This window comes from Lepisosteus oculatus, unplaced genomic scaffold (genome assembly GCF_040954835.1).
Source record: "Lepisosteus oculatus isolate fLepOcu1 unplaced genomic scaffold, fLepOcu1.hap2 HAP2_SCAFFOLD_52, whole genome shotgun sequence".
In the NCBI taxonomy this organism is placed as follows: Eukaryota; Metazoa; Chordata; class Actinopteri; order Semionotiformes; family Lepisosteidae; genus Lepisosteus; species Lepisosteus oculatus.
Genome location: NW_027168064.1, coordinates 29283 through 46620, shown reverse-complemented (window position 1 = coordinate 46620; position 17338 = coordinate 29283). Strand labels below are relative to the sequence as shown.

The following is a 17338-nucleotide window of genomic DNA, read 5'->3' as shown; positions in this document are numbered from 1 at the left end:
TGCTCACTGACCGGCTAGTTAGTGTTGGCTTTAACTAGCAAAGTTTGTGCACAGGAGAAAAGATGACTGTGGGTCCCAGCAAGTCAAGAAGAAGACCGGTTCGTTCCTGATGAAGAGCTAGTTCTGAATAGTGATTCAACTGTCCACAGTTCCGACCTGTTCACGAGGCCTGCTGCTGGTGCTAACCTCGGGTGGATCCTCTGGTTACTCTCTGGCAACCTCCGCTTTAGACTCTTAGAACAAAGGAAAGTTCTGGCACTCGGACACACTGGCCGTTCCGTGGTTGTCCGGGCTGAGTCTCAGGATGGTCAGGAGGCGCGCTGTGAGAATGTCCTGCCCTTGGGAGCCTTCTGCTCCTGGGCTGTCCTGCCCTGGAATTCTCCTTTGAATTCCCTTTAGAAAACTCCACAGAAATCTCTACTGAATTCCCACTGAATCTCTCAGGCTCTCTGTGTTGCCTGTTTTTACCTGGAGGAACTTCAGCTCGTTGATTGGCTGAAAGTTCCATGGGCATCAGAGTCCCACGTGGGTTACTCGGCCCTACCAGTCCCTGATTGGTTGATCAAGGTGAGATATGAGTCACTTACTCCTGACACTTAGGAATGCAGTCCAGATGTCCATCTGGCACTCCCTAGACAGATAGGCGCCAATGGATGACCATTGATCATGATAGCCAGGCTTAGCTAAGTGCATCCCCCTTTGGGAGCTGTCCCTTATCAAGGGAAACCTTAAATCAGCCTGCATGAATAGTTTCTCTGTGGCTGCACCACAGAGATGAACAGAGAGATGAGGCCTAATTTGGGAAAGCTCAGAAACACTTAATTCTTTCTTATTAATAAGCCTCGCCGCTACACCGCCCAAAGCACTTCTAAAACAGGAGATTCGCGTTTGGGAAAACAGGTCTACGGGTCTGAAACCTGCTCCACGGAAAACAGCTCTGTTGCGCTTTTGATCAAAGGGAGATTCGCTGTTCTTACTTTTTGATGACATAACACCCAAAGGGGCTTCTTTGGAGCTGGATTCCAACCAGCATCCTTAAGTTTCTTGGCAGTATCCTTTACAGTCCTCTGTTCGGTCGACAAGGGACTGAAGGGGGCAGCTTTCCTCACACATACAGTGCAATGTACTGTAGTGTTCCCCTTAATTGAATTCGCAGTTCTGCATCAAACCTCTAACTCGTTTCCTTAGCTTGGATTTAAGCCACGAAGCAGGCTTCTACTGTATAAACGTCTAGAGGAATCACAAACTATTTGAGAGGCCACCATCCCAGGGGGAACTGACAAGTCTATCCCTAAACACCTAGCGCAGTCTCTCGAGAGACCGTCAAAAATCGCTTTCTCCGTTTGCGTTGCAAGTAAGTGAAAACGCGGTCTCAACCCAGAGCCACTTGGCAGCAGCGGCACGTAAATACCGTTACTGTTACTGCTCGATACCGACGTTAGCCTACTATACCATGTTCAGCCACCGCTAGAAAATGCACGGCTCTAGAACCGGAGCAAATGACAGGAGGGCCAACGCCGAACGGGCACACGTGTCAGACATGGAGCGCGACGAGGATGGGATTCGAACCCATGCGTGCAGAGCACAACGGATTAGCAGTCCATCGCCTTAACCACTCGGCCACCTCGTCGAGGGATCTGGGCTGTCCGGACATGGGTTGGCGCGCTCCAGATGATCTTTTTCTTTTTTTTCCCTCGTACTCGAGGGTCATTTTCCTGTTCCACGTGCGATTTCAACATTTTCCTTGGGAGATGCCAAGCCAGGAATTAATTCTCCAGGACCTTAATTCTCTTCTCTTGCAGCCTGAGATCATGTCCTTCTTTTGGCTCCCTCCAGTTCTGATAAAAAATCTCATTCTTAGATTTGTTAATTTTTGCAGAGGAAGCCAAAGAGAAACGCTCACAACACTGCAGAGCTCTGCTAATTGAGGTACTGTCAGAGAGGAGCAGGGTGACGTCATCCATGTATAGAGATGTCTTTACCTCTCCTCCCCCACTTCCAGGCACTGGTATCCCATTAATGGCCTGATCCTGGCGCAAGGCACAGGCTAAGGGCTCCGTAGCCAAAACGAATAACAAAGGGGATAATGGGCAGCCCTGCCTCACTACTGAACAGACTTCAAAGGGGTGTGATCTATTGCCATTAACCATTACTCTGCTGTTGCTACCTGTGTACAGCAGGTTAATCCACTTTCTCATGATGGGGCCAAAATTCATGTGCTCAAGTACCGATGTTAAGTACTGCCGGTTTAGGCGGTCAAAGGCCTTTTCTAGGTCTACACCTAAAACGCACAGAGGGAGGGAGCGATCCTCTGAGTACAGACAGACATCCCTCAACAAGGCCAGGTTGTCGCTCATCAGGCGTCCTACTATCCCACAAGTCTGTTCTTTCCCTACCAGTGAGGCCACTACATTTTGTAGGCGCAGGAAAAGGGCTTTGGACAGGATCTTAGTGTCCACGCCTAACAGGCTGAGGGGTCTCCAGTTCTTTATGTCATTCTTTGCTCCTTTCTTAAACAAGAGAGAGATAGTGCCTTCTCTTAAAGAGTCAGGCAGCAATTCTGTCTTATAGCTTTCCTCGAATAGGAGCAGTAGCGGATCCTGAAGCAGATCCCAAAAGGTGCAATAAAATTCTTTAGGGAGCCCGTCAGCACCCGGAGTTTTCCCCTTCTGTAAGCTCTCCATAGCCTGTCTCAGCTCTTCTACTGTCAAATCCCTCTCAAGTACTTCCCTATCTTCTTCACTCAAAACGTTTTCTAGCTTTGAGGTAAAAAAATGAATTTCTTCATCCTTTACCTCTGTAGAGCTGTACAGTCTTGAGTAGAAGGCCTCGGTGCAGGAGAGGATAGCACTCGGCTCTGTTCTCTCTCGTCCCTCCTCATCAACTACACTTTCCATGACAGACTTGGAGCCTACCACTTTCCTGAAAAAGAAGCGAGTACACTTCTCATTTTCTTCCAAGAACTGCACTCTGCTTCTTAACAGCACTCCTCGACTACTTTCTTGGCTATGCTCCGGATGTCCTTTTTTAAAAGGGTGATATCCTCGAGCACATCGAAGCCACTGTGCAGCATCGTGTAGAGACGCTGCAGCTGCCTCTGTTTCCTGGCTAGCACTCCTCTCCGTCTGGCAGCAGCCTTCCTTCCCTCAGCCATGAAAAAGGCCTTTGTCCTCATCTTCACCTCCTCCCACCACTCTCCTACTGACCCGTACAGACACTGCAAGGACAGCCACTGTGATAGTTTCTCCTTGTAGCGGGATACTACCCCCTCGTTCTCTAGCAGCTTTGTGTTGAGTTTCCAGAGGCCTGGGCCAAAGACAGTCCCGCCCTGGAGTTCCACTCTACACCCTAAAGCCTGATGATCTGAGAAGAAGACAGGCTGAAGAGTGACCCCAACAACTTTCACTCTCTCTGAGACAAAGCAATAGTCAATTCTGGAGCTGCTATTCCTCCCTGACCATGTATATCCTGCTGTTGTGGGATATATACATCTATATGTGTCTGAGAGTTTAAAGTCTTGAACTAAGTTTTGCAGGGCCAGTGAGCTGGAATCCAATTTTATCGGAGAGCTAGACTGCCTGTCTGTGTGCTCTAAGATACAATTAAAATCCCCTCCCACTATCACGTCTGTGCTACTTAACAATAGGGGAGAGAGTGCCTTGAGTAGCTCCACCCTTCCTCCCACGTCAGTAGGACAATACACATTGATTAGCGGCAGGTTAACGGTCCCCCATTCCACATCCACACACAGCAACCTGCCATCTATGACCCTCTGAATACTTTTCAATTTGAAAGCCCATCCTTTGAAAAGAATGGCCACGCCAGAGGCTCTGTTGTTATTGTCCCCTGACCAAACAGAAGGCCCTTTATCCCACCTATCTTCAAAGCTTTTATACCTCTCTTGATAGGCTAAAGCACACTCCTGCAACATCAACACATCTCCCTCTCTCTGCTGGAGGTAATCAAAGACACACTGGCATTTAACTCTGTCATTGATACCTCTGGTGTTAAGAGAAATTATGTTTAGAGCCATATTACATAAGAAAGTGGAACCAGTCTTTACAAAACACATTTCTCTTCGGTCTCACCTGTTACCTTCTCTTTTTCTTTTTCTTCTTACCAATTTCCTGCCAGCCATCCTCTGAATGAGCCTTCATCAGGGTGGCAGCAGTAAAAGCGTTCACGGAGTCCATTTCAAGGAAGGGGGTAGAAGGAGGGGTGGAGGGGTTCCAGCTGTCCCCATCGCCATGCTCTCCTTCCTCCTCGCTCGGGGAGAAAACAGAGTCATTTTTCCTTTTCCTCAAGTCCAGCTCCTGGGAGCACCGAGGGGAAAGGGGTGCAGCCGATGCACCAGTCTCCTCTTCCCCCTCAACCACCAGCTGTTGCAGATCCTCCGTGATGGACTGGATGGAGGAGAGGAGGGCATCTGTAGCACTTGCAGAGTCTGAGAAAAGCAGCTCCGCTGAATCCTGGGTATCCTCGCTGGACCCGCTCCACCGGGGGGCCCCACACTGGCCCTCGTTCTGAGGAGCAGGAGTGGGGGAGGGGTCCTCGCTGTTCTCTGGGGTTTTCAAACCCTCGTGCTTGTCTGGTGCAGTCTGCGGTTGTGGGGGCGTAGTGGATTTCTCTTCCACCGGCCCCGGAGCCACAGCAGGACTGATCCTGGCTGGAGGCTGAGACTCTTTGTCCAACAAGGGTTCTTTGTTTGACTTGTTGTTTGCTTTGGCTTTTTCAGGCCGGTTTGGCTGAAACAAGCACTGCCTCATCCTTTCTCATTTTGAGTTTATAGGCGTAGGCGTGAGGGCAGTTCTTAAAAACGTGTCCTTCCGAGCCACATAAATTGCACTTTGGCAGCATTGAACAGTCAGAGGCTTAATGTCCCTGTTTGCCACAGGTCTTGCAGCATTTCACAGTGCAGGACGATGCCAGGTGTCCCACAGCACCACAGCGCCGACACACCTTTGGTTGTCCCACATAAAAAACATAGCCATTGCAGGCGCCCAGCTGGATTGTAGAGGGCAGGTGCCTTAAGCCTCCATTGACATTGTCCGGTAGCAAGCGAACCTCGAATTTCCTTGCTCCTGTTTTTATACCGTCAACATCTCTAACCTCAGTTCCATGGTGGATGGTGCAGTACTGCTTAAGCCAGGTGTGAATGTCCTCCGTCTTTGCCATTTCCGAGAACATAACAACCTCTCTCTCTGTGTCAGAGGCTGCAAGTTGATCTTCTCAAGGGCAGGAACTTTCCCTCTTTTTGCCTCAAACACATCCACACATTGTTCAAACAGAGAATAGGTAGCAAAAACAACCTCAAATGCTTTCTGACCTGGGAGAGCGAAGATGAAATACAAGTGCCGAGGTTCAAAACCAAGTTCCTTCTGTAACACTTTTCTGCTGAACTGCATACGATCCATGAAGAGGTCATCCAAAAGCTCAAAACGTACAGCATTCTTGCGGGATCCAAAGGTTGCCATCTCAAACTGCAAAACAAACACTGCTTCCACAAAACAAGAAAACAATCCAACTACTCCAACTACAGGCTGATCAAGGTATCTCCCCTGCCAGATAAGCAGAGAGCCGCAGGCGATGAGCCCGGAGCTGAACGGGCCCCACTGGCTCGTTTGTAAGGCCAGGTGCATTGCCAACCACGACCGGCAGGGCAGAGGACTTGAAGGCGGCCTGGGCTCCTGCAGCTGTCCAGCCACGCACTCTGGTTTCTCTTCATCTCGTACAAATCTTTTGCCTTTTACTAAAGATTTCCATGGAGAGGAGCATGAATGAGTTCCATACAATTTTTGTGCTTCCCTGCCTTTGGGTGGGGCGCAGCTGGGCTGGTCAAAGAGAGAAAACAAAACCGCTCACAATCGCTCTTATTACGGCGACTGTGGCCTTCTGCTCTGCGAGTCCTCGGTCTCAGCCTGTCTGATTGGCGCTCTTTTCTTTGGGGGGCGGGAAGTGTCCGGCCGCAAATATGAAGCGTTACAGCAACGACATGCCATGAGACGATTGATAACGATTTCCATAGGATCCCCGCGGTTGCCTGGCTACCGTCAGCTTTGCGCAGTGGCAGTATCGTAGCCTGTGAGGTTTAGCCGAGGCGCGATTATTGCTAGTTGAAAACTTTTCCCAATACCCCGCTTCCGCCGGTTTCCAATACAATCGGCGAAAGCAATTTTTGAGCAAGGTGTTTAAAGACAGATTTTGTCATGGTAACATCATGGTAGAAAGAAACAAGCTTGTTACGCTCTTTCAGCGTTATGCAGAGAACAGCGTCTGTCGAGATCACTTTTGAGTCGGCGCGAAACGCCGTGTGCTGTCAGTTTGATTTCATATTGCTCGTAGCGGCGCCCGGCTTTTGTCTGTCAAACGTTAGGTTGCGCTTCTTCATGCTGCATCGTCGGCATGAGTGGAGCTCTTTAAACGTCTGTACTTACTGCGCCCCATAAGAAATTGTTTGTCCCCGTTCAAAAGAGATTGTGCGATGTCCTGCAGCGTTCACAAAGCAAACCTTTGACAGTTTGAAAAGAGGAATTTATTCTGCTTCCTGTGCGTGCAGTAGTTACAAAGTTGAACGTCTTTACACGATCTGCTGCAGTTTTCAGTGGGCGGGCTTTGTCAGATGGCTTTGAAAAACGCACTGTGTTTCGGCTCGGGAAACATCATGAGCAGTGTCCTGCATGTTTTCTGTGTATAGCTGTCTTTTAACGCATACAGAATTCATTCGAAATCATTGATTTCTCCAATTAACAAGGGTCCCTTTTTGAACCTGCGAGAAGCATTCTTTCAATGTAACAGATTTACTCCGAGGAAAGGCAGCATGACATTAAGAGTAGCTCAAGCTTTCAGCACCCGTATCGGACTGCGTGTATGCAGACACCGCTCAGAATCCCCTGTAAGATTCTCCCTCAATTCCGTTGTGCAGTGCTTTACCTCTTTCAAAAGGCTTCACTTTCCTAGTCACATTCCAAGACTCATCGAACCCGGGCTGTTTCCTCCAGCGGTATAGTATTGCAGTGAGACAGCACGATGCCTGCAAGACTATGTCACGCTAAACGCCACAGATTGTGTTTGTCCCTTCGTGTCAGTCGTCCTGCAGCCACGGGAAGTGGGACACAAACATGCTGCAATGCTTTCAGGACGTTTGGATTTGTTTGTGCAACATCCGAGAAGAGTACTTGTGGCTTGAATGTGAACTGTACGTGCCCGCCCCCTTTCCTCTGTAGTGCATGAGTTCCTCCCGGCATGCCCTTCGTCATTGTTCTGTCATCTTGTATTTAAAGGGTTGTATTTCTGCTGCTGAAAATAAGCAACGGTTTTCTCACAACGCCCTTTGTTCCCGACGGAGCCCTTGTCTGTCATGAAATTCTTTAAAACCTCAAGCTAGAAGAAGAAGACGACAAATATGAAGCGTTACAGCAACGACATGCCATGAGACGATTGATAACGATTTCCATAGGATCCCCGCGGTTGCCTGGCAACCGTCAGCTTTGCGCATTGGCAGTATCGTAGCCTGTGAGGTTTAGCCGAGGCGCGATTATTGCTAGTTGAAAACTTTTCCCAATACCCCGCTTCCGCCGGTTTGCAATACAATCGGCGAAAGCAATTTTTGACAGTCTCGTCAGAGCGCGACATAGTCTTGCAGGCATCGTGCTGTCTAACTGCAATACTATACCGCTGGAGGAAACAGCCAGGGTTCAATGAGCCATGGAATGTGACTAGGAACGTGAAGCCTTTTGAAAGAGGTAATGTCGACGCTTTTTTTTTTTTGGCGTGGTACTAATAACGCCAAGGCTGGGGTTCGAGCCCCGTACGGGCCAGGTCCTTTTCTCCTCTCTTACAAAAGCTGTTAGGTTCCTTTCCGTGGTGAGATGGGTTGTGATGCAACGCTACCACATAGTGCCGACAGACAATTAAATGACAAAAATGAAGAGAGTTAAAGCAGCTGGAGAGGTTTTCTTACAACTTTTGAGCTGACACAGTTTTGGAAAATGTTTTCTTCACGCTGCACTGTACCACATAGGCAGCCAAGAGTCTCCAAAACAAAACAGAATTGACAGTCATATAATGTCCATTAACCCCGGTTTTAAACACAGTATCATGTCTGCCATCATAAGAATATAAGTCCAATATTTTAGAATATAGTCAGAATGTCTTCTAACCTTACCTGTGGTGTCTTTAATACCTATTGCTCAATGCATGGTGTACGTACTGCATACATGTGTCTTGAGAATGAGGAATGGGCCCCTGAGACATTTACCTGTTTCACAAATGATCGTATTTTACTAGAGATTCTGTTTGGGATTCAGATGTGCATTCGGACAGCAATTCCTTTCAAGAAATGATACGTTCTGGATGAGGTCAAAGGTGCTGGAACACTGTATTTAGGATGTGTTTGCAGTGATTGTGTCTCCTGCTTCAACGCAATGATATATAGATGTGTTCCTGTAATTTACTGGTACATGCCCAGGGCAGTAAGCAGTCTGAGGATTTATTTCCAGACGACATAGAGCAGTGAAGCAGTGAAGTAGTGCAACACACTGGATCATTATATTATTAGAATCTATTCTACTTAAATTATTACATTATACACAACTTGAGCTCTCAGCACCGTACTGAGCCCAGGTGTTTTTCTAAAGCTGTCAGGTGCAGTTCATTTACATGAAGGAAATCTCTTACTGGGTACGATTACAATGCAGTAAGTAGCACAGGCTACTTAGGGAGTAGGCTGATGTGTTTAAAAATGACCCGAGCCAGCAGGAGTCGAACCTGCAATCTCCTGATCCGTAGTCAGACGCGTTATCCATTGCGCCACTGGCCCTGGTGTGACACTGCAGGACTGTAACCCAGTGAGCTTAGCACTGCAACTAGTAAAATATTACCCCCGGTCCATTCTTTTCCAAAAGTGAGAAACACCTGTTTTCTACATTTTGTCTGTTTTAAAACCATATCTCTTTAAACCAAAACAAGAGTTTGTCTTTTGCACTGATATTCTGATTCATTTCGATTTCAAAGAAAAAAGAAACATTACCTTCCAAAGCATCATAAAATTGTCCCTTCCTCCAGACTCTACTTCTCTCTTGTAGTAGTACAGCAGACCTTTCCAGGTGAGCAGATCACAGAGTCCAAAATGAGCTTCCTCCATCAAGCAAAGTACCTGAACATGACTCTTTCATCATAAAAGCGCCCCTGTAATAAAGAAATTAAATCCGAAATCAAGAGGGCAGTTGCCTACTGAAGTTCAAGAAGTCATAAATTTTAACCTAGCAACACATTAAAGGCTGCATCTATACAAGTACGATTCTAGAAATGCTCACCAGATTACGTTTTAAGAAAGAACTGCGCCTCAGGTTCCGCCGAGATCTTAACTCGGATGGCAGGATTCAGAGTCTGGTGTGGAATGATGGCGCACGGAGGGTCCACATACTGTGGATCCCTCAGTGTTCTTCCGCGTGTTCAAACCGCCAGCGTGTGACTCCCCTGTCCCCGTGACCTCATTGCTCTGCTCTCGCCTCTGTGCAGCTGAGCCCGACTCATGGTAAAGTGGAAAAAAATATGCCCTCAACGTGAGATTTACTCTGGAGTGAGGATAGTTGTTACCTTCTTATCGTTGAAACGGATGTATGTGATATGGCGACTAGGTTCTTCTCCATTAGCAGGCTTAAGGTTAAAGAAAAAAACATTGCTGACTTCTTTTTTTTTTGCCAGCTGCGAGCGCTGATTAGCGAGGTTTGTATTTCATGTTTTGCAAGTTGCATCCATTTTAAGAAAAACAAGTCGTTCAAGACAGGAAATGAATACTTGCATTTAATTAAGTCTAGACGTATGCGGTTGTCCATAATGACCAGTTCTGTTTGAGAACACAGAACAAAAAAAGGCACCGCTGGGATTCGGACCCAGGATTTCCTGTTTACTAGACAGGCGCTTTAACCAACTAAGCCACGGCGCCCCGGAAGTGCTGTCCTTTTGCAGCCACTTGGACACACCACTCAGACACATCTGCATTCGGTGTGTGCTCCGCCTGCTCGCTGAGCAAGTTGCCACCTTTACATACAATAGCAACATCGACACCAAGAGAAAGGATGACAAATGGCTTTTATTGGACTTTTCATGTCCAAGGAGCTCAATGTGCTTTCTGTGTACAGCAGGGCCACTGAACTCCACACTGGCCACTGAACCACAGCAGTGGCTTGCTGGCTTGACATCTCCCAAGGAAAATGTTGAAATCGCATGTGGAACAGGAAAATGACCCTCGAGTATGAGGGAAAAAAAAGAAAAAGATCAACTGGAGTGCGCCAACCCATGTCAGGACAGCCCAGTTTTGTTGACGAGGTGGCCGAGTGGTTAAGGCATGGGGTCGAATCCCATCCTTGTCGCTCTCCATGTCTGACACGTGTGCCCGTTCGGTGTTGGCCCTCCTGTTCTTTGCTCCGGTACTAGAGCTGTACATTTTCTAGCGGTGGCTGAACATGTTATAGTAGGCTAACGTCGGTATCGAGCAGTCACAGTAACAGTATTTACATGCCGCTGCTGCCAAGTGGCTCTGGGTTGAGACCGCGTTTTCACTTACTTGCAACGCAAACGGAGAAAGCGATTTTTGACAGTCTCTCGAGAGACTGCACTAGGTGTTTAGGGATAGACTTTGTCAGTTCCCCCTGGGATGATGGCCTCTCAAATAGTTTGTGATTCCTCTAGACGTTTATACAGTAGAAGCCTGCTTCGTGGCTTAAATCCAAGCTAAGGAAACGAGTTAGAGGTCTGATGCAGAACTGCGAATTCAATGAACGGGAACAGTACAGTACATTGGACTGTATGTGTGAGGAAAGCTGCCCCCTTCTGTCCCTTGTCGACCGAACAGAGGACTGTAAAGGATACCGCCAAGAAACTTTAGGATGCTGGTTGGAATACAGCTCCAAAGAAGCCCCTTTGGGTGTTATGTCATCAAAAAGTAAGAACAGCGACTCTCCCTTTGATCAAAAGCGCAACAGAACTGTTTTCCGTGGAGCAGGTTTCAGACCCGTAGACCTGTTTTATTTGTAGGGCAGGGCGCATTCCCAAATGCGAATCTCCTGTTTTAGAAATGCTTTGGGCGGCGTGAAGTGAAAATAAGAAATGGGCTCCAGATGCACATGGAAGCCATCAAGTGTTTCATCCGAGCTGTTTCAAAGACTGCTCAAGAGCTTTCCTTTCACAGAGGTGCAATGATTAATGATGGGGGTGCACCCTTCAATGCGCCTTACGACTCTAGGGAGTGATTGAGACGATTCGTAGCGTGTGCTCATTTCCCTCTATTCCCCGTGTTGCAGTGGTAGGATGACGTAAATTTCTGCTTCGACACGTAACGGCGTTATAATCAAGTGCAGGAGCTGAGGGCTTTTGTTTTGTTTCGTTTTCCATGGCGTTTGTAAGCACGCAAATCAAAGGCAATTCCTGCGTCTAACAGGAATGTAAATGCTTTGGAAAGTGCAGTGTGGTGCAGCTTGTAAAATCCTTATCCACATTTGTGGTTTGTTGATGTTTGTTCTGTCTGCCAAAGCTGCATTTTGACATCCGGACGGGGAGACTTTATCATTTGAACGTGAAGCCAGCCTTAAACCCTCTGAGGCGTGTCTGTCTGCTGGCACGTATTTTGTCAAAGGTATTTTTTTTTTTTTAACGGAGAGCGACTTTGAAAAGGTTTCCGCAGCCACGTCGCACTCCGTGTTAGATTAAAGGAGGAATGCGTCGATGGCGAACTCGCTGTAGTCGTGGCCGAGTGGTTAAGGCGATGGACTCGAAATCCGTTGGGGACTCCCCGCGTAGGTTTGAATCCTGCAGACTATGGCGTCTGCCGCACGTCTCCTTGTGCCTGCGCGGCAAAAGCGTGGTGCCGCTTCTCCTTTCCTGGTACTATAAAAACGCTAAATCGCTTGGCCCTGCTGCCATGGAAATGAGTTCTTCAGATAACCACACATCTTGCGTTTGCACCTCTGGTGTTCTACTTATGCCTTTGAAAACCTAATGAATAAAACTGAAAGAACCGACACAATATGTAGGTGCTCGTAAAGCACGCATTAAAGAACTGTTAACAGCAAGGGTTTCAGTGGGTTAACTGAGGAGAAGGTGTGATCGCTAATTGTTGACTTTGTATTTGGTGTTAGAAACATTCTTACTGTGCATGACGTGCAACAAATGTAGCCACAGAAATTGCATCACGCTTTCATGTATGCTATTGCAGACACCAACGTTGCCTAGATAGAAAACCGAAATAGCCGTGGGTTTGCTTGCTGGTCTGAAGGATCTCTCTTCGAATCTCTATCATTTGTCAATTGAAGTAAAAGGCGCTCCAATCTGATACGTTCAGAATCAAACCCGCAGCTGTTGTTCGACTTTATTTCTTGACTAATTACAACTGAGTGTCGCATGAGCAGTTACGTAAACGTGTCTGATATATTTGACAAATGCCGTTCTTCAATTAAAACTAACAGTACATTGTCAGGGACATTCAGTTCTATACAAACAAGAGACAGACAAGAGAATGTTTCTACCTTTCATGTGGACTACGTGTTGACTTAATGATCGGAATAATTGAAAAGTTCGGGTTCATAGCCGATGCAGTGCGTGCTAATTAGAACAACAGCAACGCTGAGCTCTCAGCACCGTACTGAGCCCAGGTGATTTTCTAAAGCTGTCAGGTGCAGTTCATTTACATGAAGGAAATCTCTTACTGAGTACGATTACAATGCAGTAAGTAGCACAGACTACTTAGGGGAGTAGCCCGATGCGTTTAAAAACGACCCGAGCCAGGCAGGAGTCAAACTTACAATCTCCTGATCCATAGTCAAACGCGTTATCCATTGCGGGACTGCAACCCGATGAGCTCAGCACTGCAACTAGTAAACTATTACCCCCGGTCCATTCTTTTCCAAAAGTGAGAAACACCTGTTTTCTACATTTTGTCTATTTTAAAACCATATCTCTTTAAACCAAACCAAGAGTTTGTCTTTTGCACTGATATTCTGATTCATTTCGATTTCAAAGAAAAAAAAACCTACCTTCCAAAGAATCATAAAATTGTCCCTTCTTCCAGACTCTACTTCTCTCTTGTAGTAGTACAGCAGACCTTTCCAGGTGAGCAGATCACAGAGTCTGAAATGAGCTTCCTCCATCAAGCAAAGTACCTGAACATGACTCTGTCTTCATAAAAGCGCCCCTGTAATAAAGAAATTAAATCTGAAATCAAGAGGGCAGTTGCCTACTGAAATACAAGAAGTCATCAATTTTAACCTAGCAACACATTAAAGGCTGCATCTATACAAGTACGATTCTAGAAATGCTCACCAGATTACGTTTTAAGAAGGAACTGCGCCTCAGGTTCCGCCGAGATCTTAACTCGGATGGCAGGATTCAGAGTCCGGAGTGCGGACTGATGGCGCACGGAGGGTCCATATACTGTGGATCCCTCAGTGATCTTCCGCGTATTCAAACCGCCAGCGTGTGACTCCCCTGTCCCCGTGACCTCATTGCTCTGCTCTCTCCTCTGTGCAGCCGAGCTCGATTCACGGTAAAGTGAAAAAAAAAGGTGCCCTCAACGTGAGATTTACTCTGGAGCGAGGATAGATGTTACCTTTTTATTATTGAACAGGATGTATGTGATGTGGCGACTAGGTTCAATTTTGTATCCTTTTAAAAGATTAAGGACTGGGGTGAGCGGGATTTACCACCCTTTCAGCTAAGAACCCGACGTGCGGACCGTTTAAGCTGCATAGACTCAGTTGTTTAACTCTTCTCCATTAGCAGGGTTAAGGTTAAAGAAAAAAAACATTGCTGACTTCTTTTTTTTTGCCAGCCGATTGCGCTGATTAGCAAGGTTTGTATTTCATGTTTTGCAAGTTGCATCCATTTTAAGAAAAACAAGTCGCGTTAAAGACAGGAAATGAATACTTGCATTTAATTAAGTCTAGCTGTAGGCGGTTGTCCATAATGACCAGTTCTGTTCAAGAACACAGAACAAAAAAGGCACCGCTGGGATTCGGACCCAGGATTTCCTGTTTACTAGACAGGCGCTTTAACCAACTAAGCCACGGCGCCCTGGGAGTGCTGTCGTTTTGCAGCCACTTGGACACACCACTCAGACACATCTGCATTCGGTGTGTGCTCCGCCTGTTCGCTGAGCAAGTTGCCACCTTTACATACAATAGCAACATCGACACCAAGAGAAAGGATGACAAATGGCTTTTATCTGGAACTTTTCATGTCCAAGGAGCTCAATGTGCATTCTGTGTACAGCAGGGCCACTGAACTCCACAATGGCCACTGAACCACAGTAGTGGGTTGCTGGCTTGACATCTCCCAAGGAAAATGTTGAAATCGCATGTGGAACAGGAAAATGACCCTCGAGTACGAGGGAAAAAAAAGAAAAAGATCATCTGGAGCGCGGCAACCCATGTCTGGACAGCCCAGTTTCCTAGATGAGGTGGCCGAGTGGTTAAGGCAATGGACTGCTAATCCACTGTACTCTGCACGCATGGGTTTGAGTCCCATTCTCGTCACTCTCCATGTCTGACATGTGTGCCCGTGTGCCTTTGGCCCTCCTGTTGTTTGCTCCAGTACTAGAGCCGTACATTTCCTAGCGGTGGCTGAACATGGTATAGTAGGCTAACGTCAGTATCGAGCAGTGACAGTAACAGTATTTACGTGCCGCTGCTGCCAAGTGGCTCTGGTTTGAGACCGCATTTTCACTTACTTGCAACGGAAATGGAGAAAGCGATTTTTGACAGTCTCTCGAGAGATTGCGCTAGGTGTTTAGGGATAGACTTTGTCAGTTCCCCCTGGGATGATGGCCTCTCAAATAGTTTGTGATTCCTTATACAGTAGAAGCCTGCTTCGTGGCTTAAATCCAAGCTAAGGAAACGAGTTAGAGGTCTGATGCAGAACTGCGAATTCAATGAACGGGAACACTACAGTACATTGCACTGTGTGTGTGAGGAAAGCTGCCCCCTTCTGTCCCTTGTCGACCGAACAGAGGACTGTAAAGGATACCGCCAAGAAACTTTAGGATGCTGGTTGGAATCCAGCTCCAAAGAAGCCCCTTTGGGTGTTATGTCATCAAAAAGTAAGAACAGCGAATCTCCCTTTGATCAAAAGCGCAACAGAACTGTTTTCCGTGGAGCAGGTTTCTGACCCGTAGACCTGTTTTATTCGTAGGGCAGGGCGCATTCCCAAACGCGAATCTCATGTTTTAGAAATGCTTTGGGCGGCGTGAAGTGAAAATTAGAAATGGGCTCCAGATGCACATGGAAGCAATCAAGTGTTTAATCCGAGCTGTTTCAAAGACTGCTCAAGAGCTTTCCTTTCACAGAGGCGCAACGATTAATGATGGGGGTGCACCCTTCAATGCGCCTTACGACTCTAGGGAGTGATTGAGACGTACGTAGCGTGTGCTCATTTCCCTCTATTCCCCGTGTTGCAGTGGTAGGATGACATAAATTCCTGCTTCGACACGTAACGGCATTATAATCAAGTGCAGGAGCTGAGGGCTTTAGTTTTGTTTCGTTTTTCATGGCGTTCGTAAGCGCGCAAATCAAAGGCAATTCCTGCGTCTAACAGGAATGTAAATGCTTTGGAAAGTGCAGTGTGGTGCAGCTTGTAAAATCCTTGTCCACATTTGTGGTTTGTTGATGTTTTTTCTGTCTGCCAAAGTTGCATTTTGACATCCGGACGGGGAGACTTTATCATTTGAAAGTGAAGCCAGCCTTAAACCCTCTGAGGCATGTCTGTCTGCCGGCACGTATTTTGTCAAAGGTATTTATTTTTTTTTAACAGAGAGCGACTTTGAAAACGTTTCCGCAGCCACCTCGCACTCCGTGTTAGATTATAGGAGGAATGCGGCGGGGGTGAGCTCGCTGTAGTCGTGGCCGAGTGGTTAAGGCGATGGACTCGAAATCCGTTGAGAACTCCCTGCGCAGGTTTGAATCCTGCCGACTATGGCGTTTGCCACACGTATCCTTGTGCCTCTGTGGCAAAGGCGAAGTGCCGCTTCTCCTTTCCTGGTACTATAAATACGCTAAATCACTTGGCCCTGCTGCCATGGAAATGAGTTCTTCAGACCTCTGGTGCTCTACTTATGCCTTTGAAAACCTAATGAATAAAGCTGAAAGAACCGACACGATATGTAGGTGCTCGTAAAGCACGCAGTAAAGAACTGTTAACAGCAAGGGTTTCAGTGGGTTAACTGAGGAGAAGGCGTGATCGTTAATTGTTGACTTTTTATTTGGTGTTAGAAACACTCTTACTGTGCATGACGTGCAACAAATGTACCCACAGAAATTGCATCACGCTTTCATGTATGCTATTGCAGACACCAACGTTGCCTAGATAGAAAACCGAAATAGCCGTGGGTTTGCTTGCTGGTCTGAAGGATCTCTCTTCGAATCGCTATCATTTGTCAATAGAAGTAAAAGGCGCTGCACAGAGAGGATCACTGTCGTGAGGCCGGTTAGCTCAGTTGGTTAGAGCATGGTGCTAATAACGCCAAAGTCGTGGGTTCGAGCCCCTTACTGGCCAGGTCCTTTTCTCCTCTCTTACCAAAGCTGTTAGGTTCCTTTCCGTGGTGAGATGGGTTGTCATGCAACGCTGCCACATCGTGCCGACAGACAATTAAATGACAAAAATGAAGAGAGTTAAAGCAGCTGGAGAGGTTCTCTTACGACTTTTGAGCTGACACAGTTTTGGAAAATGTTTCCTTCACGCTGCACTGTACCATATAGGCAGCCAAGTGTCTCCAAAACAAAACAGAATTGACAGTCATATAATGCCCATTAACCCCGGTTTTAAACGCAGCATCATGTCTGCCATCATAAGAATATGAGTCCAATATTTTAGAATATAGTCAGAATGACTTCTAACCTTACCTGTGGTGTCTTTGATCCCTTTTGCTCAATGCATGGTGTACGTACTGCATACATGTGTCTTGAGAATGAGTAATGGGCCCCTGAGACAGTCATTTGCCTGTTTCACAAATGATCGTATTTTACTAGAGATTCTGTTTGGGATTCAGATGTGCATTCAGACAGCAATCCCTTTCAAGAAATGATACGTTCTGGATGAGGTCAAAGGTGCTGGAACACTGTATTTAGGATGTGTTTGCAGTGATTGTCTGTCTCCTGCTTCAACGCAGTGATATATAGATGTGCTCCTGTAATTTATTGGTACAAGCCCAGGGCAGTAAGCAGTCTGAGGATTTATTTCCATACGGCATAGAACAGTGAAGCAGTGAAGTAGTGCAACACACTGGATCATTATATTATTAGAATCTATTCTACTTAAATTATTACATTATACACAACTTGAGTTCATTTTA

The 17338-nt window shown here is 46.7% G+C and overlaps 8 non-coding genes across 8 annotated transcripts; 5 read left to right on the top strand and 3 right to left on the bottom strand.

Annotated features, from left to right (window-relative positions):
* Positions 1-1548: 1548 nt before the first annotated feature.
* trnas-gcu (transfer RNA serine (anticodon GCU)) lies at positions 1549-1630 on the bottom strand. Its single transcript has one exon. It is a non-coding gene; the product is annotated as a tRNA-Ser (tRNA).
* A 4075-nt stretch (positions 1631-5705) lies between these two features.
* Positions 5706-5822, top strand: LOC138230920 (U5 spliceosomal RNA). The gene has a single exon (XR_011186508.1). It is a non-coding gene; the product is annotated as a U5 spliceosomal RNA (small nuclear RNA).
* A 230-nt stretch (positions 5823-6052) lies between these two features.
* LOC138230872 (U4 spliceosomal RNA) lies at positions 6053-6197 on the top strand. The gene has a single exon (XR_011186466.1). It is a non-coding gene; the product is annotated as a U4 spliceosomal RNA (small nuclear RNA).
* Positions 6198-7483: 1286 nt separating this feature from the next.
* On the top strand, positions 7484-7625 carry LOC138230852 (U4 spliceosomal RNA). The gene has a single exon (XR_011186446.1). It is a non-coding gene; the product is annotated as a U4 spliceosomal RNA (small nuclear RNA).
* A 2247-nt stretch (positions 7626-9872) lies between these two features.
* trnat-agu (transfer RNA threonine (anticodon AGU)) lies at positions 9873-9946 on the bottom strand. Its single transcript has one exon. It is a non-coding gene; the product is annotated as a tRNA-Thr (tRNA).
* A 1792-nt stretch (positions 9947-11738) lies between these two features.
* On the top strand, positions 11739-11820 carry trnas-cga (transfer RNA serine (anticodon CGA)). The gene has a single exon. It is a non-coding gene; the product is annotated as a tRNA-Ser (tRNA).
* A 2173-nt stretch (positions 11821-13993) lies between these two features.
* trnat-agu (transfer RNA threonine (anticodon AGU)) lies at positions 13994-14067 on the bottom strand. The gene has a single exon. It is a non-coding gene; the product is annotated as a tRNA-Thr (tRNA).
* Positions 14068-15883: 1816 nt separating this feature from the next.
* On the top strand, positions 15884-15965 carry trnas-cga (transfer RNA serine (anticodon CGA)). Its single transcript has one exon. It is a non-coding gene; the product is annotated as a tRNA-Ser (tRNA).
* Positions 15966-17338: the final 1373 nt, after the last annotated feature.